Source organism: Phoca vitulina, unplaced genomic scaffold, assembly GCF_004348235.1.
Source record: "Phoca vitulina isolate PV1807 unplaced genomic scaffold, GSC_HSeal_1.0 scaffold11, whole genome shotgun sequence".
NCBI classification, from domain to species: domain Eukaryota; kingdom Metazoa; phylum Chordata; class Mammalia; order Carnivora; family Phocidae; genus Phoca; species Phoca vitulina.
The window spans coordinates 3967956-3991836 of record NW_022589714.1 but is presented as its reverse complement, the minus strand read 5'-3'; positions in this window follow the sequence as shown (position 1 = coordinate 3991836).

Sequence of the window (23881 nt, the reverse complement as noted above, 5' to 3'; positions counted from 1 at the left end):
GATATCTTTTTTTGTAAGAAGAACTTCTTGGATACATGTTTTAGTTCCTAGCAATGGTGGATAGTGAAGAAGAATTTTGAAGAAAACAATCCTCGAGTAATATGATGCAGAGAGCTACTTCTTCTGTCCGGGTAAACTAAAGACATTTGCATTTATGTTTTAGCAAGTGGAAATAACAGTAAGTTTGAGTTACTTTTTTTAAAAATTTTTTATTGTTATGTTAATCACCATACATTACATCATTCGTTTTAGATGTAGTGTTCCATGATTCATTGTTTGTGCATAACACCCAGTGCTCCATGCAGAACGTGCCCTCTTTAATACCCATCCCAGGCTAACCCATCCTCCCAACCCCCTCCCCTCTAGAACCCTCAGTTTGTTTTTCAGAGTCCATCGTCTCTCATGGTTCATCTCCCCCTCCGATTTCCCCCCTTCATTCTTCCCCTCCTGCTATCTTCTTCTTTTTTTTTTTCTTAACATATATTGCATTATTTGTTTCAGAGGTACAGATTTGTGATTCAAGTCTTGCACAATCCACAGCACTCACCATAGCACATACTCTCCCAAGTGTCTATCACCCAGCCACCCCATCCCTCCCACCCCCCTCCACTCCAGCAACCCTCAGTTTGTTTCCTGAGATTAAGAATTCCTCATATCAGTGAGATCATATGATACATGTCTTTCTCTGATTGACTTATTTCGCTCAGCATAATACCCTTCAGTTCCATCCACGTCGTTGCAAATGGCAAGATCTCATTCCTTTTGATGGCTGCATAATATTCCATTGTATATATATACCACATCTTCTTTATCCATTCATCTGTTGATGGACATCTTGGCTCTTTCCACAGTTTGGCTATTGTGGACATTGCTGCTATAAACATCGGGGTGCACATACCCCTTTGGATCCCTACATTTGTATCTTTGGGGTAAATACCCAGTAGTGCAATTGCTGGGTCATACGGTAGCTCTATTTTCAACTTTTTGAGGAACCTCCATACTGTTTTCTAGAGTGGTTGCACCAGCTTGCATTCCCACCAACAGTGTAGAAGGGTTCCCCTTTCTCCACATCCCTGCCAACATCTGTTGTTTCCTGACTTGTTAATTTTAGCCATTCTGACTGGTGTGAGGTGGTATCTCATTGAGGTTTTGATTTGGATTTCCCTGATGCTGAATGATGTTGAGCACTTTTTCATGTGTCTGTTGGCCATTTGGATGTCTTCTGCCCATTTCTTGATTGGATTCTTTGTTCTTTGGGTGTTGAGTTTGATAAGTTCTTCATAGATTTTGGATACTAGCCCTTTATCTGATATGTCATTTGCAAATATCTTCTCCCATTCTGTCGGTGTCTTTTGGTTTTGTTGACTGTTTTTTTGCTGTGCAAAAGCTTTTTATCTTGATGAAGTCCGAGTAGTTCATTTTTGCCCTTGCTTCTCTTGCTTTGGCAATGTTTCTAGGAAGAAGTTGCTGCGGCTGAGGTCGAAGAATTTGCTGCCTGTGTTCTCCCCAAAGATTTTGATGGATTCCTGTCTCACATTGAAGTCTTTCATCCATTTTGAGTCTATTTTTTTTGTGTGGTGTAAGGAAATGGTCCAGTTTCATTCTTCTGCACGTGGCTGTCCAATTTTCCCAACACCATTTGTTGAAGATACTGTCTTTTTTCCATTGGACATTCTTTCCTGCTTAATCGAGGATTAGTTGACCATAGAGTTGAGGGTCCATTTCTGGGCTCTCTATTCTGTTCCATTGATCTATGTGTCTGTCTTTGTGCCAGTACCATACTGTCTTGATGATGACAGCTTTGTAATAGAACTGGAAGTCCGGAATTGTGATGCCGCCAGCTTTGCTCTTCTTTTTCAATATTCCTCTGGCTATTCGGGGTCTTTTCTGGTTCCATACAAATTTTAGGATTATTTGTTCCAGCTCTGGGGAAAAAGTTGATGGTACTTTGATGGGGATTGCATTGAATGTGTAGATTGCTCTAGGTAGCATTGACATCTTCACAATATTTGTTCTTCCAATCCATGAGCATGAAACGTTTTTCTATTTCTTTGTGTCTTCCTCAATTTCTTTCATGAGTATTTTATTGTTTTCTGAGTACAGATTTTTTGCCTCTTTGGTTAGATTTATTCCTAGGTATCTTATGGTTTTGGGTGCAATTGTAAATGGGATCAACTCCTTAATTTCTCTTTCTTCTATCTTGTTGTTGGTGTATAGGAATGCCACTGATTTCTGTGCATTGATTTTATATCCTGCCACTTTACTGAATTCCTGTATGAGTTCTAGCAGTTTTGGGGTGGAGTCTTTTGGGTTTTCCACATAAAGTATCATATCTGCAAAGAGTGAGAGTTTGACTTCTTCTTTGCCAATTTGGATGCGTTTTATTTCTTTTTGTTGTCTGATTGCTGTGGTTAGGACTTCTAGTACTATGTTGAATAGCAGTGGTGATAGTGGACATCCCTGCTGCGTTCCTGACCTTAGGGGGAAGCTCTCAGTTTTTCCCCATTGAGAATGATATTCGCTGTAGGTTTTTCATAGATGGCTTTTGTGATATTGAGGTATGTACCCTCTATGCCTATACTCTGAAGAGTTTTGATCAAGAAAGGATGCTGTGCTTTGTCAAATGCTTTTTCTGCATCTATTGAGAGGATCATATGATTCTTGTTCTTTCTTTTGTTAATGTATTGTATCACGTTGATTGATTTGTGGATGTTGAACCAATCTTGCAGCCCAGGGATAAATCCCACTTGGTCATGGTGAATAATCCTTAATGTACTGTTGGATCCTATTGGCTAGTATTTTGGTGAGAATTTTTGCATCCATGTTCATCAAGGATATTGGTCTGTAATTCTCCTTTTTGATGGTCTTTGTCTGGTTTAGGGATCAAGGTAATGGTGGCCTCATAAAATGAGTTTGGAAGTTTTCCTTCCATTTCTATTTTTTGGAACAGTTTCAGAAGAATAGGTATTAATTCTTCTTTAAATGTTTGGTAGAATTCCCCTGGGAAGCCATCTGGCCCTGGGCTCTTGTTTGCTGGAGAGTTTTGATGACTGCTTCAATTTCCTTAGTGGTTATAGGTCTGTTCAGGTTTTCTAGTTCTTCCTGGTTCAGTTTTGGTAGTTGATACATCTCTATGAATGCATCCATTTCTTCCAGGTTATCTAATTTGCTGGCATAGAGTTGCTCATAATATGTTCTTATAATTGTATTTCTTTGGTGTTGGTTGTGATCTCCCCTCTTTCATTCATGATTTTGTTGATTTGGGTCATTTCTCTTTTCTTTTTGATAAGTCTGGTCTAATCTTGTTAATTCTTTCAAAGAACCAGCTCCTAGCCTCGTTGATCTGTTCTACTGTTCTTTTGGTTTCTATTTCATTGATTTCTGCTCTGATCTTTATTATTTCTCTTCTCCTGCTGGGTTTAGGCTTTATTTGCTGTTCTTTCTCCAGCTCCTTTAGGTGTAGGTGTAGGTGTAGGTGTACTTGAGACCTTTCTTTTTTCTTGAGAAAGGCTTGTATTGCTATATACTTTCCTCTTAGGACTGCCTTTGCTGCATCCCAAAGATTTTGAACAGTTGTGTTTTCATTTTCATTGGTTTCCATGAATTTTTTAAATTCTTCTTTAATTTCCTGGTTGACTCATTCATTCTTTAGTAAGATGCTCTTTAGCCTCCACGTATTTGCGTTCTTTCCAACTTTCCTCTTGTGATTGAGTTCTAGTTTCAAAGCATTGTGGTCTGAAAATAGGCAGGGAATGATCCCAATCTTTTGGTACCGGTTGAGACCTGATTTATGACCTAGGATGTGATCTATTCTGGAGAATGTTCCATGGGCACTAGAGAAGAACGTGTATTCTGTTGCTTTGGTATGGAATGTTCTGAATATGTCTGTGAAGTCCATTTGGTCCAGTGTGTCATTTAAAGTCTTTATTTCCTTGTTGATCTTTTGCTTAGATGATCTGTCCATTTCCGTGAGGGGGGTGTTAAAGTCCCCCACTATTATTGTATTGTTGTCAATGTGTTTCTTTGCTTTTGCTATTATTTGGCTTATATAATTGGCTGCTCCCATGTTAGGGGCATAGATATTTACAATTGTTAGATCTTCTTGTTGGATAGACCCTTTAAGTAGGATATAGTGTCCTTCCTCATCTCTTATTACAGTCTTTGGTTTAAAATCTAATTTGTCTGGTATAAGGATTGCCACCCCAGCTTTCTTTTGGTGTCCATTAGCATGGTAAATGGGTTTCCACCCCCTTTCAATCTGGGGGTGTCTTTGGGTCTAAAATGAGTCTCTTGCAGACAGCATATCAATGGGTCTTGTTTTTTAATCCAATCTGATAGCCTGTGTCTTTTGATTGGGGCATTTAGCCCATTTACATTCAGGGTAATTATTGAAAGATAGGAATTTAGTGCCATTGTATTGCCTGTAAGGTGACTGTTACTGTATATTGTCTGTGTTCCTTTCTGGTCTATGTTGCTTTTAGGCTCTCTCTTTGCTTAGAGGACCCCTTTCAATATTTCTTGTAGGGCTGGGGTTTCGTGTTTGCAAATTCCTTTAGTTTTTGTTTGTCCTGGAAGCTTTTTATCTCTCCTTCTATTTTCAGTGACAGCCTAGCTGGATATAGTATTCTTGGTTGCATATTTTTCTCATTTAGTGCTCTGAATATATCATGCCAGTCCTTTCTGGCCTGCCAGGTCTCTGTGGATAGGTCTGTTGCCAATCTAATGTTTCTACCATTGTAGGTTACATATCTCTTCTCCCAAGCTGCTTTCAGGATTTTCTTTGTCTCTGAGACTCGTAAGTTTTACTATTAGATGTCGGGGTGTTGACCCATTTTTATTGATTTTGAGAGGGGTTCTCTGTGCTTCCTGGATTTTGATGCCTGTTTCCTTCCCCAAATTAGGGAAGTTCTCTGCTATAATTTGCTCCAATATACCTTCTGCCCCTCTCTCTCTTTCTTCTTCTTCTGGGATCCCAATTATTCTAATGTTGTTTCGTCTTATGGTCGCTTATCTCTTGAATTCTGCCCTTGTGATCCAGTAGTTGTTCACTCTCTTTTTCTCAGCTCCTTTATTTTCCATCATTTGGTCTTCTATATCACTGATTCTCTCTTCTGCCTCATTTATCCTAGCAGCTAGCGCCCCCATTTTTGATTGCACCTCATTAATAGCCTTTTTGATTTCGACTTGGTTAGATTTTAGTTCTTTTATTTCTCCAGAAAGGGTTTAACTTCCATGCTTTTTTCAAGCCTAGCTAGTATCTTTAAAGTGATGATTCTGAACTCTAGATCTGACATCGTACTAATGTCCGTATTGAGTAGGTCCCTGACAGTCGGTACTACCTCTTGTTCTTTTTGTTGAGGTGATTTTTTCTGTCTTGTCATTTTGTCCAGAGGAGAATAGATGAATGAGAGAACAAAATGCTAACAGGGTAACAATGTCCCCAGAAAATATACTCTAAACAAATCAGAAAAGACCTGAAGCTGGGGGAAAAGAAAGGGAAAGAAAGGAAAAAGAAAAAGAAAAAGAAAAGAAAAAGAAAAAGATAAAAACAAACAAAAACAGAACAAAACAAAACAAAACAAAAACAGAATATGATCAAATATGATCAGGCTGGTACATAGATGAGTGCCACACACTAGATTTTGGGTGTATTTTGGTCTGTTAGAAGAAAGTGCCTCCCAAAATTTTAAAGAAACAAAAACTTATATATGTACAAAAATAAGGGTTGATATGATGAAGGGATGGAATATGAATGTAAAGATGAAAATTATAAAAAATTTTATAAAAGGAATTGATAAGAAGTTGTTTGCAAAAAGAAAGAAGAGGATTTAAAAAAAAAAAGAAAAGAAAGGGAGAGAATGTGATCAGGCAGGAGAGTAGAAAAAAAACATACACTAGAGATTTAGAGTATATTTTGATCTGTTAGAAGAAACTATCTCAAAATTTTAAAGAGAGAACAACTTATATATATATGCCAAAAATAAGGTAACTACTATGAAGGGATAGAATATGACTCTAAAAATGAAAAATAAAAATGTTTTCTAAAAAAGGTATTGATAAGATGTTGGTTGAAAGAGGGAAAAAGAGGGCGCCTGGGTGGCTCAGTTGGTTAAGCGACTGCCTTCGGCTCAGGTCATGATCCTGGAGTCCCGGGATCGAGTCCCACATCAGGCTCCCTGCTCAGCAGGGTGTCTGCTTCTCCCTCTGACCCTCCTCCCTCTCATGCTCTCTGTCTCTCGTTCTCTCTCTCTCAAATAAAGAAATAAAATCTTTTAAAAAAAAAAAAAGAAAGAGGGAAAAAGAAAAATTCAAAAAAAAAAAGACAGTTAAAAAAAAATTAACTTTGAAAGACTAAAGAATCATGGTAAAAAAGCCATGGATTCTATGTGCAGCATTCCCCTAGTGCTGGAGTTCAGCCATTCTCATTGATCGGTAAACTTGGTCTTGGCTGGCTGTTCTCGTTAATCTTCTGGGGGAGGGGCCTGTTGCCGTGGTTCCCAAATGTCTTTGCCGGAGGCGGAATTGCCCCGCCCTTGCCCGGGTCCGGGCTAAGTAATCTGCTCCGGTTTGCTCTCGGGAGCTTTTGTTCCCTGCAAGCTTTCCATACAGCTTTGGAGGCAGAGAGTGAAAATGGCGGCCTCCCAATCTCCGCCCCAGAGGAGCCGAGAACTCGGGGCCCCACTCCTCAGTGAGTCCCCAGAGAAAAGCAGTCAGTCCCTCCGGCCCCCCTTGGTCTCCGGCCGTACTCCATGCTCACCTGGCCTGTGACTGAGCGTTTCTACCTCTGGCACCCAACCCGGCGTGGAGTCTCCAAACCCAGCAGATCCCTGCGGTGCGCTCCCGTGCCGCTCCCTCCGGGGGAGGAAGGTGAGTCTCCCCGGATCTGCCGCTTGTTGGGTCCCTGCTGGAGGAGCAGTGGCCCGACTGTGCCCCGGATCACGGTTTATGGCAACCCCGAGCTGAGAGCCCGCGCCTCGGCTCCGTCTCTGCAGCCGGCTACCCCGCTCCGATCCCTGGGAGCTCTGCTGCACTCAGGCACCCCTGGTCTTTCTGTGACCCCGAGGGTCCTGAGACCACACTGTCCCACAAGGGTCCACCCCCCGCTTAGCCACCGGAGTGATGTCCCTCAGCGGAGCCGACTTCTAAAAGTTCTGATTTTGTGCTCCGGGGCTCTATCACTTGCCAGAAGCGGCCGACGGAGGCCCCTCGGCCGCCGTCTATCCTCCCGAATATCGCCTCGGATTCACTTCTCCGCATGTCCTACCTTCCAGAAAGTGGTCGCTTTTCTGTTCAGAGAGTTATTGCTATTCTTTTCTTCGATCTCCTGTTGAGTTTGTAGGTGTTCAGAATGGTCTGATCCCTATCCAGCTGAATTCCTGGGACCAGATGAAATCCAGGTCTCCTACTCCTCTGCCATCTTGCTCCGCCCCTGAGTTACTATTTATAATGACAGACATTTTGAACTAAACTGAGTTTTCCTATTGCTAAACTTTTCTCAACCCTTAGATAAGTCTGGAGGTTACATTTATTTCTTCAAGTTATGCAAGTGCTGGTCATTAAATTAAGGCTGCAATGTTGTATTCAAACACCAGGGATCCAAAGGTGTTAATTCCGCTTCCGAAGGTGCCTCTTATATTCAGGGAATAACTCAGAATATCTAGTTCATATTTATGCATATGATTTGGAACTTTCTTTGACAGGTTAGAATACATCTTCAAACTCTATTGTCATGAACACAAGTGACTATTAGAATGGAATTTACAGGGCAAGGATTATTGTATGTCTAGCTTTTGGATTATTTTTATCTTAGAAACTAGCACAGCTTTTCCTCCCACAATTAGCAATGGACATAAAGCAATAGCGTTCTGGAGAGGAATTAGCATATCTCTTGGTAACATCTTGTAATGGTAACTGGCATTCAGGGCAATTGATTCATCAATAAGCAATTTGTGGGAATTTTACCCTGGAGAAGTAGTTAGAGCCGTCACTCACAAGTTACAATACCAAGCCTTTTTATTTTGATGATCCTAGCTGCTATAGAACTTTCAATCTTAGCCCCAGATTTTTCTATTGAAAATGAAGACTCACAAAAGGAATATAGAATTAAAGCTCAGGATAGCCCAAGAATGTTTCCATGGAGTGCCAAATCTGCCTTCTTTGTGGCTAACCTCACGGGCTTGTGTCATTCCCCACTTCCATGAAATTAGGTACAAGAGAAGAGGAGGCTCTAGTTTGGGAGTTTAATGCCCCTATCTGCTTCCATATTTTCTACTCTCTTTTACTGATGTGATTTTTCAAATGTTTCATTTCTGGGCATATCCAGAGCCAACTCCAATCACAAAATCACACAAGAGATCCATTAAATACAGGCTCTTTCCCACCTAAGATGATTTGTTACAGACCTGTCTTCTTGTAGGAAGTCTCAAGAGGTCATTAATGAAGGTGGTCTCCTGTCTAGGCTCCACATGGAGCACATTTATCTGACTTTCAAACCATGTGTTCCCCAATTCCTAGCCCTAGCCCAAAAACTCTTAAGAGGTACATTACACTGAGACAATTTATTTTCCCTTTAACATCTCACCTCAGGCTGTCTCTGGGGATCTCTGTGTTCTGCTGAGGAATGACCCCCTTTGACTACTTATGGCCACAGGTAACCTAATCTTACTAACAGATGCCCTCTTCCCCATTCCTCATCAGCCTTTTGATATATAGACCAAAGAAAACATGGAGTTTGTTTGAAAGACTATAGAATATAAACAACAGAGCCTTTCCATCCCTATAGCTAGACTGAGCCTGTGTGCAGAAAGACAACCAATTCTGTTTTACATGGAAAGCATTATAGGTCTGACTTTTAGTTTGGGCAAAGGCTCAAGAATAGTAAAGGAATTCTCTGTTTAGCTAGGAGAGCCACAAATACCCCTGATTCATGGTTCATGCAAACTTGTAGAATATCCACCAAAGGCAAGGGGCCCAAGATGTGCATCTTGGTCCTATACTGCCTATCTTCTTCTGTCCCTTATGTCTTGACCCAACATGATTGGGCTTTTGATGCTTCACTGAACATGCAAATAACTTTTAGAACTTTATGAACTCTATGTTTCTGTTTCTAGAAAATCCTTGTTCTCTTGCTTCTATCTGCTAAAATTACACTCAGCACTAACATTTTATTTTCCTTGGTGAAGGCTCCTCTGCTCCACCCCCTGGCAAACTCAAATGCCCTTTCCCTTGTGTCCCCTGTAGTACTTCTGCCAAAGGTTACTACAGAGATGTTTTTATGAAAACTCCTTCTTTATTATCTTTATTGGCTGAGAACCTTATCCATTGAACCACTCCCTGCTTCTCAGACAATGTTGTGCAAACAATTTCTGAGTTAGAAAGGATGATAAGTTTTATCTCTTATAAAAAATTGGTATGCTTTCTCTTTCCAAGTATTGTATTTTCCCTTTTGCCCTTACTGCCAGGAAGCTTAAAACTAGCTTTTCTAAAACAGAGAGAGAGAGAGAGAGAAGCCAAGGAACAGACTCTTAACTGTAGAGAACAAATTGATGGTTACCAGAGGTGGGGGGAATGGGTAAAATAGGTGATGGAGATTAGGAGTACAGTTATCATGATGAACACTGAGTAATGTATAGAATTGTTGAATCACTATATTTTACACCTTAAACTAATACAACAGTGTATGTTAACTATACTGGAATTAACATAAAACAACTTTAAAAAAAAGTTTTCTAATTCTTCTCAGTAATGGTAGAGCTTTAATATCTGCTTTATTATTCATTCTCTATTTTTATTTCTATTTGGTTAATTTTTTGTATTTATCATCTTTGTGAACAAACTCAAGTAATTTTTATAAGTAGATAGGGCATAAAAAAAAGACAAGACTAAAGTGTTACATTACAGTGATCCTTGGAGAAGGTATTTATGTGAATGGGTACAGGTATTAGGTGCAAGCGGACAGCCTCCTTAGAACTGAACTTAGTCCATGGGAAGAGCTTTGAGTGCCTAGGGAAGGAGATACTCTCTCTCAAATTATTTCCCTTACAAAGTTAATCTCTTAATCAGTTTTTTTATAAAAGCGAAGTATTAGATGATTTAAACTAAGGTATTGGGGTGCATGTGGCCCTTCTTTTCACTACATCTGTATCTTTGGGGTAAATGCCCAGTAGTGCAATTGCTGGGTCCTACAGTAGCTCTATTTTTAACTTTTTGAGGAAACTCCACACTGTTTTCCAAAGTGGCTGTACCAGCTTGCATTCCCACCAACAGTTAAGAGGGTTCCCCTTTCTCCACAACCTCTCCAACAGTTGTTATTTCTTGCCTTATCAATTTTTGCCATTCTAACTGGTGTAAGGTGGTATCTCAATGTGGTTTTGATTTGAATTTCCCTGATGGCTAATGGTGATGAACATTTTTTCATGTGCCTGTTAGCCATTTGTATGTCTTCTTTGGAGAAGTGTCTGTTCATATCTTCTGCCCATTTCTTGACTAGATTATTTGTTTTTTGGGTGTTGAGTTTGAGAAGTTCTTTATAGATCTTGGATATGTCATTTGCGAATAATCTTCTCCCATTCCGTGGGTTGCCTCTTTGTTTTGTTGACTGTTTCCTTTGCTGTGCAGAAGCTTTTTATCTTGATGAAGTCCCAAAAGTTCATTTTTGCTTTTGTTTCACTTGCCTTTGGGGACGAGTCTTGAAAGAAGTCACTGTGGCCAATGTCGAAGAGGTTACTGCCTATGTACTCCTCTAGGATTGTGATGGATTCCTGTCTCACATTGAGGTCTTTCATCCATTTAGAGTTTCTCTTTGTGTATGGTGTAAGAGAATGGTCAAGTTTCATTCTTCTGTATATAGCTGTCCAGTTTTCCCAACACCATTTATTGAAGAGACTTTTTCCATTGAATATTTTTTCCTGCCTTAATAAACTAAGGTATTGGGACCTTAAACAAGTTGAGTGGAAAAGAATGTGGATCTGTGACTTTGGGCCAAAGATGGGAGAAGAGACCTAATTTGGGTAACTGTCCCTGAGCCAAGTGATTTGATAGAGTGCTTCCACACTAAAGAATCCCTGGATGAACATTGATTCATTGGGAGAGAGGCTTATGCTGAAAAATCTTTCTTGCTTTAAATTCAGTGGTAGGTGCACACTCAAGGGGGAGTTGCAGAGGTAGAAGGGAGAGGAAGAACTCAGTGGATTCCACTCTGGAGAGTGGAGATGAATAAAGGCAAGAGAAGCAAGACTGGAGTTGGACATGTAGACTCCATGCTGGCATTTTTCTTGCCAAATTTCCTAATGACTGATACCTACTTATTGTCCAGTCTAGTCACACTCAGTGTGTTCCTGCATCACCATGTTTTAGCAGGAGCTACCTCTGATTCCAAAGGAAACTAAAAGCAAGTGGACACCAGTGACAAAGTATTTCCCACTGTCTTCATAAAGTTCCAGGTGAACTGACCAGAGCCCTCACACCACCTCATTCTGGCCACTACACCTCATCCCTACCAGCCACCTCCAAATCCCCTTTCAAGAGAACCTGGGAAGGGGAGAATAGAGATGTAGCAGACTTTTCTCTCTCAGGATTACATCATCAAAGGTAGATGGGAAAATAGGAAGCAAGGAAAGGAGACACAAGTCTCATTCCTAGTGCTGCTTTAAGATTAACCATGAACTCTTCAAATGACAATAATCTTCTAAGGATACCAAATGTTTCTTAGAAAAAGTAGGCAAAACTAATTTGCTTTTCTCAATAACTTTTCTGACCAAGACAATGTCAAAAGAAGCAGCCTTAAGAAAAAGAAGAAAAAGAAGGAGGAGGAGGAGAAGGAGAAGGAGAGGAGAAGGAGAAGAAGAAGCCTTAAAGCAGGGGACTCCCCAGTCAGGAACGTCACTTTCTCTATGTGGAACTTCCATTCCCCTGCTCCCACCAACACCACCAATGACAGGAGCTGCCAGCTTCCTCACCCCTCGATTTCTCTTTCAACTTCTTATCTCCGGAGGTGACTCTAACACTCACCATTTCTGCCCATTTCTAATTCTAGGGGGGAGCTCCCACTAGAGATCCTGACAGAGAAGGTGATTGTTTCAACCCCAGCTTCTGATGGAGTTGGTGATGATGGTTCCCTGAAATATTCCATTTTTGACTTGTCCACCTTTCCTCTGCCTGTATGCCAGTCTATCTCTCACCAGCTGTATCTTCATGTCTCTAGAAGCAATCCTTTCCCTGACAGCTGCTGGGTTTCTCATCAAAGGACAAACAAGCCCTCTTCATCTGCCACAGAGGGCACCTGGAAATCTCATCTGTTCTTTCCCCACCCTTTCCTCTCCCTCATAACTGTTAATATTTAAGTGAATTATTTCCAAAATCAGCCCACGTATGAAAACCCTATAAAACATTTGTTATGCCAACAGTGATGAATAGTTCAGGGTTCAACTCTTATCATTAACCTCAGCATGGCTTGTTTTTTTAGAAAAAGTTTCTTGTGACATATAAAATTAGAAACATTTCTGAATTAACAATTTAATATTTATTTCCTTAAATTAGCTTTCATGTTTACTTTGGATAAAAGAAAACAGTAGTATCTTGAAAATGTAACATCTACTTATTTAGATACCCAGAAGACAGTCCTCTTCCCTGTTAAAGTCAACCAAAGCAAGGAACTTAAGGTGAGAGGCTTGATAAGAGAAGTAACAAGTCCTAATTATAGAAGAGACAGATTGGAGGTCAACTTCAAATTGGATATTTATTACCAACTCTTTGTTCTCTCCTCTGGTATTTTTTTCTGGACTGCATCTTGACATTTTTGCCCAATATGAATGCAAATACTAGCAATGAGGCATCCACACATGTCCACACATCCAAAAATGTCACTGTGGTCAGGTCTGAGAAGCAAAATACAGATACTGCAGGGGGAAAAAACCAAAATGTATATTTATTCTTTGAACCATGGTGCATTTCAGTGGAGGCTTTAGGATGAGTCTCTGGGTCTTCTTCCATTAATCTATTTGTTTTTCCCTGAGAATATCTAAGAAGTATTATAATGGATTTCAGTGATGAGAAGCTACTCTGGTTTAACATATCAACATCAATGAAGTTCACTAGAGATATTAAATAAAACTGAAGTGTAGGAAGACCTCAGAAGAAGGAAAGAACTAAACATCTAATTCTTAAGTATATATTTGCAGTGTGTCTCTAACAGTGTGATGGATGATTAGATAAAATCTATTTCTTTTCTGATATTGAAAAACATTTTCCCCCAACCACTAGTATACTTTTTTTTATTCTTATATAAAGTTTTCCACAGCTACAGCATATAAAACTATAATTAAATACACAGAACATTTGGGTGGGCTCAAAATCTGCTGTCCTCAAGTTGTTGCACTGAGCATGACAAGTCATTTTTGCAAACACTCTGGTTTCAGAAACATGAGAGTCATTTACTGCATATTCAGTTTTGATTAAGATCCTTCTAGTTCTAAAGCAATAGTAAGACTTGTGTCATTGGCAGGATGCATTCATGCCATACTGTGGCAGATAGAATGAATATCAAGAATTTGGGAAATATGGACTGTAGATCTGTTTTCACTTATTATTTAAGGTAGGTTTGAAATACTTTAATTTGTTAAAGAAATAACTTCTTATTGTTTTCTTTTTTATAATCATTTGGGATTGGTAATCAGACTGGCAATCATCTGGAGTTGTTCAATCCCATGGAAAAATCAAGGATTGTCTGGTCATTTACATATTTGACATTGGGTATGGAAGGAGAACAGAGAATTAAATGGGTAGGAAGGGAAAAGAAAACTTGCTTACTATAGTGGAGATGTCCGTGTTCACTATTACTAGTTCTATGCATTAGTCCTACTAATGTCTTGTTAGTGAAGAACATGCAGAACATATAAAGGCATTGACTTGATAAAAGGATGGGATCTATGTATTCTGCAGAGAATACAAATCACCAGTAAAAAAAAAAAAAAAAAAACCAATCTTTCTTCAATTCTAAGATGTTTGCCAATTAGTTTTCTTAGAAAATGTTAAGAATATTACATTAAATGAATACATGGATTATAAGATAAATATTTCAGGAATGTTAAGATGTGAAAAAATGGTATTTTAGAATCCAAAAATTATATTATCAATTCAATGTCTGGCATTGTGCTAAATAATGTGGGGATATAAGAAATATTAAATCTATGTGAACAGATCTGACATAAATAATAAATCAATTTGGAAAACAAAGCCTCATCTGGCTATTATGCCAAAAAATTGGTTACATAGATTATATCATCAAAATTCTGTGATTAATGAAGAAAATGAAAAGAATTTGGGACTGACTGGAGAAACAAGAGGTAAGAGAAGATATTTACATTTAAAAGGTAAATTGAGAAAAACCAACCCAGTGAAGTATCTTTAATTTATCTGTTTACATATTCCTTGACTTTGAAATTTAGAGCCTTTTTGACATAACTTCAGAGAAAAAAATTCCCCTTAATCTCCTATTTATATCAGGAGAAAGACTTAGTTTCTCAAAGTCACATGGTTGAGTCTAAGATAGCCTATAAAATAATTTTGTCTCCAGACAATCATTAAGGCATAGAAAATAAGATTGAAAGAGAATACATTGAATAATAAAAACTCATTATTCTCTCTATCTTTTCTCTCTTTCTCTCTCTTTGTAAAAACTGATTTTCCAGGCTTTCTGATGGTTCATAATAAGTATATGTCTACATATCTACATATGTTCCCTTGGGATTAGGCCATCTGGGAAACTCGCATATGTTCTTGGGATACTGTATCTCAGCTGTAGTCTAAAGTATTTCTGTTTCTCTATAACCTACATTTTAAAGTTATAATTGCTAAAGTATTCAGCATATTGCCTAATGGTTTTGAAAATACACTTGGCAAGGCAACCAGGTGGCTGCGTGAGGTTGGGAACAATAATGCTGCCAAATTAACTTCATTTAAACTTAAAAAAAAAAAAAAATAACCAAAGGCAGTGAAATTTCAGTGTTCAGTATTAGAAGACACTTTTGAATTCTAGTTTAGTCCAAGAGCATCAGATGAACTGTTAGAACCTCTGGAGGTAGGGTCTGCCCTTTGGTATTAGTAAAGAGCTGCCTAGATGCCCCTAAAGTACAGCAGAGATGGAGAATACCTGGTCTAGCTCAATAACCTTCCCTGTGCATGAATTCCTTCTATAGTATACATGCAAAATGAGCTTTCATCCTTCTGTTGTTGGTGTAGTATTGGGTTTTTTTTTGTTGTTGTTGTTAGTTTTATTGATGTGTAGTTTACATATAATAAAAGTTATTGATTTTAAGCATGCTATTTGATGAGTTTTGACAAATGAATGCAGTTATGTACCCATTGCTGAAATCAAGATACAGGAGAATTTTTTATTTTTTATTTTTATTTTTATTTTTATTTTTTTAAAGATTTTATTTATTTATTTGACAGAGAGAGACACAGTGAGAGAGGGAACACAAGCAGGGGGAGTGGGAGAGGGAGAAGCAGGCTCCCCACGGAGCAGGGAGCCTGATGTGGGGCTCGATCCCAGGACCCTGGGATCATGACCTGAGCCGAAGGCAGATGCTTAACGACTGAGCCACCCAGGCGACCCACAGGAGAATTTTTCAATTCCCAAAAGTTTGTGTTCCTTTGCAGTCAGTTCCCTACAGTCTCCCCTGGCTCCTAGACCACAGGTCTACTTCCACAGAATTGACCAGGGAAATCACCTGAGCCAGACGTTTTTTTGTAGAAAGGTTTTTAACTATGAATTCAAGTGACTGAATAGATACAGAGCTATTCAAGTTCTATATTTTTCCTTAAATGACCTTTGGTAGTTTGTGTTGTTCAACGAACTTGTTCATTTCATCTAAGATTTGGAATTTATGAACATAAGATTTTTTTATAACTTTTCCTTATTATTCTTTTAATGTCTATAATCTTTCATGATGATCCCTTTTTATTCCTGAAATAGGCAATTCATCTCTCTCTCTCTCTCTCTCTCACTCCACTCTAATACTAATAATAATACTAAAATGTTATTGGTTTGCAATTCTTTCAGGAGCTTCCCAGGTGAAAACTGAAATCAGCCCCTGTACTCAGAGGGTAGGCAGAGACCAAAAGAAGAGAGAGGTAGGTCACTCTAGGTTGGTATGTGGCAGTTTTAATAAGCAAAGGGAACTTACACACAAGGCTTGTTTTGGGTGGCAGCAAGACGATTGGATCCCCACACCTGCCCACCAAATCTTAAAGGTTTATAAAGAGGCCTTAACTGGATTCAGTCATGTATACCATGCAGGTGCTCTCAACACCACATCACTATCTCAAGGAGCAGCCTCTGGGAGCAGGAAAAGCTGGCAGAACCCATACTCCAAGGACAGGGGAGAGCGTGAGGAGCCTCTGATCCCCCAGGTCCAGCTCACTGGTCAATAGGCAGTCATGTCTTTCCAATGACCATCCTCCGGAGAGGTCAACAATCTTATTTATCTCTTCAAAGATCCATCTTTTGGTTTTATTGATTTTCTATAGTACTTTTCTGTTTTTTATTTCATTGATATCTTTTTCTCTTATCTTTATTATTTCCTTTCTTCTGTTTACTTTGGGTTTAATTTTTTCTTTTTATTCTAGTTTAGGTGGAAATTTATTTCATTCATTTTGATCTTTCTTCTTTTCTAATATAATCATTTAAAGCCATAAATTTCTTTCTAAGCACTGAAGTAGCTACATCTCACACATTTTGATGTTGTGTTTTAATTTTCATTTAACTAAAAAGTATTTCTTAATTTCCCTTGTGATTTCTTCATTAACCTAAGGGTTATTTAGAAATGTGTTGTTTAACTTCCAAATATTTAGGGTGTTTTAAAGATGTTTTCTGTTACTGATTTCTAGTTTAATTCCATTATGGTCAGAAAACATACCTGCTGATCTACTATGATTTCAATACTTTCATATTTATTGAGACTTGTTTCATCCCTCAGAATATGTTCCCTATTTTGGTGACTGTTCAATATACATTTGAAAAGAATGTACAGTTAACCCTTGAAAAATACCCTGATGACTAGACAGTCAAAAATCCACATATAACTTTTGACTCCCCCAAAACCTAACTAGTACGATCCTACTATTGGCCAGAAGCCAGACTAATAACACATCAACAGCTGATTAACACATATTTTGTATGTTCTGTGTAGTATATATTGTATTCTTACAATAAAGTAAGATATAAAAAAGTGTTATGAAGAAAATTATAAGAGAAAATACATTTACAGTACTGTATTTACTGGAAAGAAAAATCCATGTATAAGTGGGCTCACACAGTTCAAACCCATGTTGTTCAAGGATCACCTAATTATTCTTGTTTTCAGGTAGAATAGAAATCCTTAAGAAAATATTCACAAGTCAATATACATGATTATATAACACACAATGATATAAAAAGGATAATATATCAAAATAAAGTGGGATTGATCCAAGGAACACAAAGTTGGTTTAACATTCAAAAATCAATTGATAGGTCACTTTGGTTGATAGTGGTTGGTAAAGTCTTCTATATTTTTAGTGATTTTCTACACTTCTGTCCTATCAGTTACTGAAAGGAGTGTTGAAATGTCCAGTCTTACTTGTGGATTTTTCTACTTTTTCTTTGTGTTCTGTAAGTTTTTGACTCGTGTATATTAAAACCCTGTTATTAGCTGCATACATAATTAGGATCATGTTCTAATGAAGTGACACCCTTATCATTATGAAATGTCTTTATCTCTGTTATATTCCTTTTTTTGAAATCTAATTTGTGTGATATCAATATAGCCACTCCTACTTTCCTTTGATTAGTGTTTACATGGTATGTCTTTTTCTATCTTTTCACATTGATTCAATCTATGTCTTTATAGTTAAAGCTGATTTTTTTGTAGACAGTTTATAGCTGGGTCTTACTTTCTAACATTACCTCTGCTTTTTAAATTGGAATATTTAAACTATTAACATTTAGTGTAATTCTTTTATGGTTGAAATTAAATTTACTATCTTGCTATTTTTAAAAAATTGTTTCATTGTAGTAAAAAAAACCCCACATAACATTACATTTACCATCTTAACCATTGCAGGTGTATAATTTAGTGTATTTAGTATATTCTCATTGTCATGCAACAGATCTCTGGAACTTTTTTATCTTACAACCCTGAAACTGTACCCACTAAACCCTAATTTTCTCTCCCCCACTTCCTGTTCCCTCAGGCCTTGACAACCTTTCTACTTTCTGTTTCAGTGCTTTTGACTACTTTAGATATTTATATCAGAGGAATCATATAGTATTTGTTCTTAGATATTTACTTTTTATTTGCCCCATAAGGTTTTAATTTCCTGTCTTTTGGGGGATTAAATGAACATTTTTTAATTACTTCATTTTATCTCCTTTATTCCCTATTATCCATACCTTTGTGTTGTATTTAGTTTTTTAGTTGTCGTTTTAAGGTTTACAATGTACATGTTTAACTTATAATCTATATTCAAATAATGTCATGTCATTTTGTAAAAACCTTACAACAATACACTTTCACTTCTCTCTCCCATCCTTTATGCTTTTGTTGTCATACATTTTACTTCTATATATGTTACAAACTCTGTAAAACATTATTTATTTTTTTTAAACTATCAATTATCTATTAAAGAGATACATTCATGAAAAAAGTCTCTTATTTATCCATATATTTATCAGTCCTTTATGTATCCATCTTGTATCATTTTCCTTCTGTCCAAAGAACTTCCTTTATTATTTTTTGTAATATATATTTGGTTTCAATGAATTCTCTCAAGTTTTTTCTGAAAAAGCCTTTATTTTGCCTCCACTTTTGAAAGATATTTTCTGTGATATCAAATTCTCAGTTGACAGGTTTTTTTCTTCAAAACTTCAAAGATGTTCCTCCATTACCTCCTGGTTTAATTAGCTCCTGACAAGACATCTGTTGTCTTTCTTAACTTTGTTCCTCTGTACATAATGTGTCTTTTTTCTCTGTCTGAAATTAAGACTTTCTCTTTAGCACCGATGTTTAGAAATTTGATTATGATGTGACTTAGTCTGCTTTTCTTTATATTTTTTCTGCTTGGGGTTTATTGAATTTTTAATCATTGGGTTTACTGTTTTCAAGACATTTGGAAATTTCTCAGCTATTACTACTTCAAATATGTTTTCTTTAGTATATAATTCTGAGTTCATTCAAAATCTTTAAAAAAAAAAAACCCTCAATAGAATGAATAAAGAGATTTGAAAAATAGAATCATAAATATTTTGGGTTGTTTCTGGCGAATACTAAAAAATCAGATACTGTCTCATAATTAATATGTTAAAATGTACTGCAGTAATGTTAATATTATGGCAAAAACAAGCTTAGCTCATATTCCTGGTTATTATTTATTATTTTTAAAAAATCATCCTCACATCAATAATTGGTGATGTGCTAGAAGGTGCTGTGGAAAGATACAGTCACTGTGTTTGAAGTCAGGTAAAATAAAACCTGGTTTACAGACTTAAGCCTATTAGAAATGATAACAGTCAAGTTCAAAGAAATATAAAAATTAAAAAAGTTTAAGCTCTTTTCCTTTTTACATTAAAGTATTTTTCTTTATGAGCACTGTCTTGAGAATTACTGGATTGTAGTTTGGGAACTAATCCAAACAAGAGATTGCACCTGAGAGCTACAAGGTTAAAAAATTAGGTTACTCTTTTCTCTTCACCTTTTTTAAAACCACAAGGAATTTTGACTCAATTTCTCTCTGTGCCTCTACTTAATTTCTACCATCCTTCACCTCCTGCTTCCTGATTACCATCTCCTGAGGCTTCCTCTGCTCCAATTGCATAAATCCTGCCATGGCTGCTCTAAGCCAGTGTTATCCTGACCCTTGTGTTTTTGTGATCTGCCAGGGACATTGCTTGTAGCTAACTTAAGAATCTATGTTGTGACTCCAGGCACAGTTCAATTCATTAAATAAAGTTTAATATTCAGTTTCTGCCTCTTTTATTCCCTTTCCTTTCTCACAGGCATCTCTCATAATCATATTGCTTCCTCTAAAAACTTAGGTCTTCAGGGTCTTCCTATTGTAGAGACTCTTTTTCTAGTCAAACAGGGACAGGTATCCAGTTACTTACATCTTGACCATCTCATTCTCAGCAAGGGTCACATAGTTCTTCAGATTAACTCTTTTATCTATGGCAAAAAAAAAAAAAAAAAAAAAAAGTGTTGGGCCTTGGTTAAAGAATTCTACCCCTTTGGAAAAGTGCTTAGGTGTCTTTTCAAGCCAATCAATTCTCCAATGAGCTTTCAAAGTTGAAGCATTTAGAAAGATGGAGGAAGCCAAATAGACTCCTGGTCTCCTTCTTTCCTTGATTCATTCTTCCTATTTCTTTTACCCTATGCTCAGTTCTGACTTCCAGGTACCCATAGTCCCAAGCTCAGACTCACTGTCCCTTCTGGCTTTCCTTGTGCCACTTCTGGTCAGCTTCTCAATACAAGCTCCCCATCTCCCATTTGAGATCACCTTCTATCTACTGCACTGTCCTGCCCAGAACACCTAGCTTCATGTCCCCTAGCCCCAAATTTCCATGTAGGACTTAAGCAGAGAAGGCTACAGAATCTGTTAGGTTGGGGATGAGAGAAGGAACAGTCTTAGAGAAAGGGAAGTCCAGGGTCCTGTATGTAATGCTGTGGTAATGGTGGTGACAGTGGTGGGATGATAATGATGATTATGATCATGATACTGGAAAATCAGAATACATAAATTCTGGGAACGTTTTAATAATAAGGCAGGATAACTGACAACATAAAATGAGAAAAAGAAAACTAAAAATCACTATGGCAGTATAAGAATACAACAAAAACTCACTTGTCTGGAGCCCTTAAGGATTAATAGCAATAACTACTTAGTGAGCAATTGTTAATGTGGTAGACATTTTGCTACCTTCAGGATAGAGCAGGGAAGGTTAACTATGTCTGCCTATAGTAGCTTCTCTCCTGCTAATGTGCTAGTAATGTTGATAACAATAATGATATCTGTTGATGTTTACTGAACTTTTATTATGGTATTGAGGTATGTACTGTGCATTATCTTACTTAATCATAGCTTCACAACCTCACTGGCCAGTAAAGTGGATACTATTGTTATCCCCACTTTGGAAATAAGGAAGCTGAGGCTTAGAGTTGTTTAATAAATTATCTAATATTTACAGGTAATAAATAGTAGGCCAGAACCCGAACCCAAATTCTGTTTGATTGCATAGCTCATTATATGCTGGGCTTTGAATGCCACAGGGTAATACATAAAACAGCAGATTCTGGGTGAGTTATATTGGGGTCAAAGAACAGAGGCTACATGATGAAAATGATGGGGGTTGGGAATGGGATATGGTTAGAAAACTTGGTCTAGACCAAGTATTACAATAGTGATAAACCTGAATTCTAAAAATTGTGGAAATGGGGTGCCTGGATGGCTTAGTCAGTTGAGTCCAACTCTTGGTTTTGGCTCAGGTCATGATCTCAGGGTCATGAGATCAAGCCCCATGTTGGGCTCCATGCTCAGTGGGGAATCTGCTTAAGATTCTCTCTCTCCCTCTCCCTTTGCCCTTCACCCCATCACGTGTGTGTGCTTGCACTCTGTCTCAAATAAATAAATCTTTAAAAAAAATTGTGTAAATGGATTAAAGAGAATAGAGCCATAAATATTCAGCTAGAAGTCCTTTGCAGGAATCCAGGTGAGAAATTTGAGCCTGAAACTGTTACGGAACCTGGACTGGATCACCCGATGGAAGAACCAAGCGGCATTCAGAGATCTTGGAGGATAGGAGGTTTATTTAACACCGGTGGGCTCAGAGGAGAGTGGTCTCCAAAGGTCTGAGCCCCGAGCACAAACAAATGGGGCAATTTATACACTTCTACTTCTGCATACTTGGCACTTTTGGCACATGCGTGAAGCAGAGCAGGGAGAAGAACCTGGAAGAGCCCCGGGGCAAGGACTGGGACTCTCCCTCTGGCTCAGTCGGCCATCTTAGGACACAGATTTTCCTTATCATTCCCCTGCTTTGATGCCCCTTTAAACACCTAGTTTAGAGGGCAACATTCTGTTTGACTCTGAGGTTGACTGCAAGGCTTGGGGCGAACACGGACTTAATCATAAACTTAACAGCACACCAGGTAGCAGAAGACCAGGACTGACTGGGGCCAGGAAAACCATGGTGAAATGCACTCAGGAGTAGACAGCAGAGGGCCAGTAAAAGTGGGATCTGTGACCTTAAGTAGAAGCCTCTGGGGGGAAGTCCAGTCAGGAGAGGTAACAGTGTAGAGTCTGACTCCCAAGATGAGGGAAATCACGCCAATGAGAGCCAGGGACCATGGCTGGACTCTCCACTGGCTCGGCTCCTCATCCAAATGATGAGCTTTCTTCACTCTTGAGTAGTGGACCCATGGGGTGACACCTGAGAACTTGAGGGCAGTAGGGGTGATTAGAACAACAGTGTGGGGCCCTGTCCACTGTGGTTTGAGGGAGTCTTCCAATCTTTGACCCAAACTGAGTCCCCTGTCTGGAAGGAGTGTACCTGAGACCCTAAGGTGATTGGGGCCCTCTCTATGGTGTACTTTTGTAATTTATTTAGGGTGGCCCCCAGGGCCTGAAGTTGCTTCTTTATCCCTTTATCTCCAACCTGATGCAAGTTTCCTGGAAGGCTTCCCAAGCATGGGGGAAGCTGTCCATAAATTAATTCAAATGGGGAGAAACCTGATGTCCCAGGCGTGCAGCAAGCACGCAGGAGAGCTAGGGGTAGCAGATCCGGCCATGGGAGGTTAGTCTCCTGACAAAACTTTGCTAAGGTTCCCTTGAGGGTGTGATTCATTTGCTCTACTTTCCCTGAACTTTGGGGCCAGTAAGCAGTGTGGAGTCTCCAGGTGATGTTGAGAGATTTGGTCAAGACCTGTACAATGTCTGCCACAAATGCGGGTCCATTGTCACTATGGATTGTTAATGGCGGGCCGAACTGGGGCACAATCTCCCACAAGAGGACTTTAGCTACTTCCCGGCTTTGCTCTGTCCTGGTCGGGAAGGCTTCGACCCACCCAGGGTATGTGCATACTATTACTAGGAGATATTTGAACCCCCTGCTTGGCTGCACATCTGTGAAGTCTATCTCTAGATCTTTGAAGGGGGTTGCTCCCATCCTCTGGACACCTGGCAGGGACCGTGGTGCAGACCAAGCATTATTTTTAGCACATGTTATGCATCGTTCACTCATTGCTTGTCATAGTGCTGGCAGCTGACTGATGTAGTGTGCTTCTTGAGGAGGGCCTCTAACGCAGTTTTCCCCAGATGAGTGAGTTGGTGCTGTTCCTTGACTAGCTGCCCTCCAGTTGTTGTTGGAACAAAGATGTGGCCATCTGGCATCATCCACCATCCCTTTTCAGTCAGGGTGGCCCCCTCAGCCATGGCCCATTCCTTTTCCTTTTTAGTGTAACTGGGCGGAGGGACTTCTTCTGGGGGTGTTAGGGCCATGGTGAGGGAAGGGGCTCTGTCCATGTCCTCACTGGCTGAGGTTTTGGCTGCCTCATCTGCCAGATGATTTCCCCGCGCTATGGGGTCGTCTCCTTTCTGGTGTCCCTTACAGTGCAGGATTACTACTTCCTTTGGAAGCCAGACAGCTTCGAGGAGTCTCAGTATCTCCTCCTTGTTCTTGATAGCTTTTCCTGCTGCGGTTAGGAGGCCCCTTTCCTTGTAGATGGCTCCATGTATATGTGCTGCATAACCCACTTTCCGGGCACCCTCTTGTAGGTAACTGCTGCCATTGCTTAACAGCATGAGCTCTGGATTCTTTCCCGCAGATCTGGATGGCTCACATAAACTTCATCAG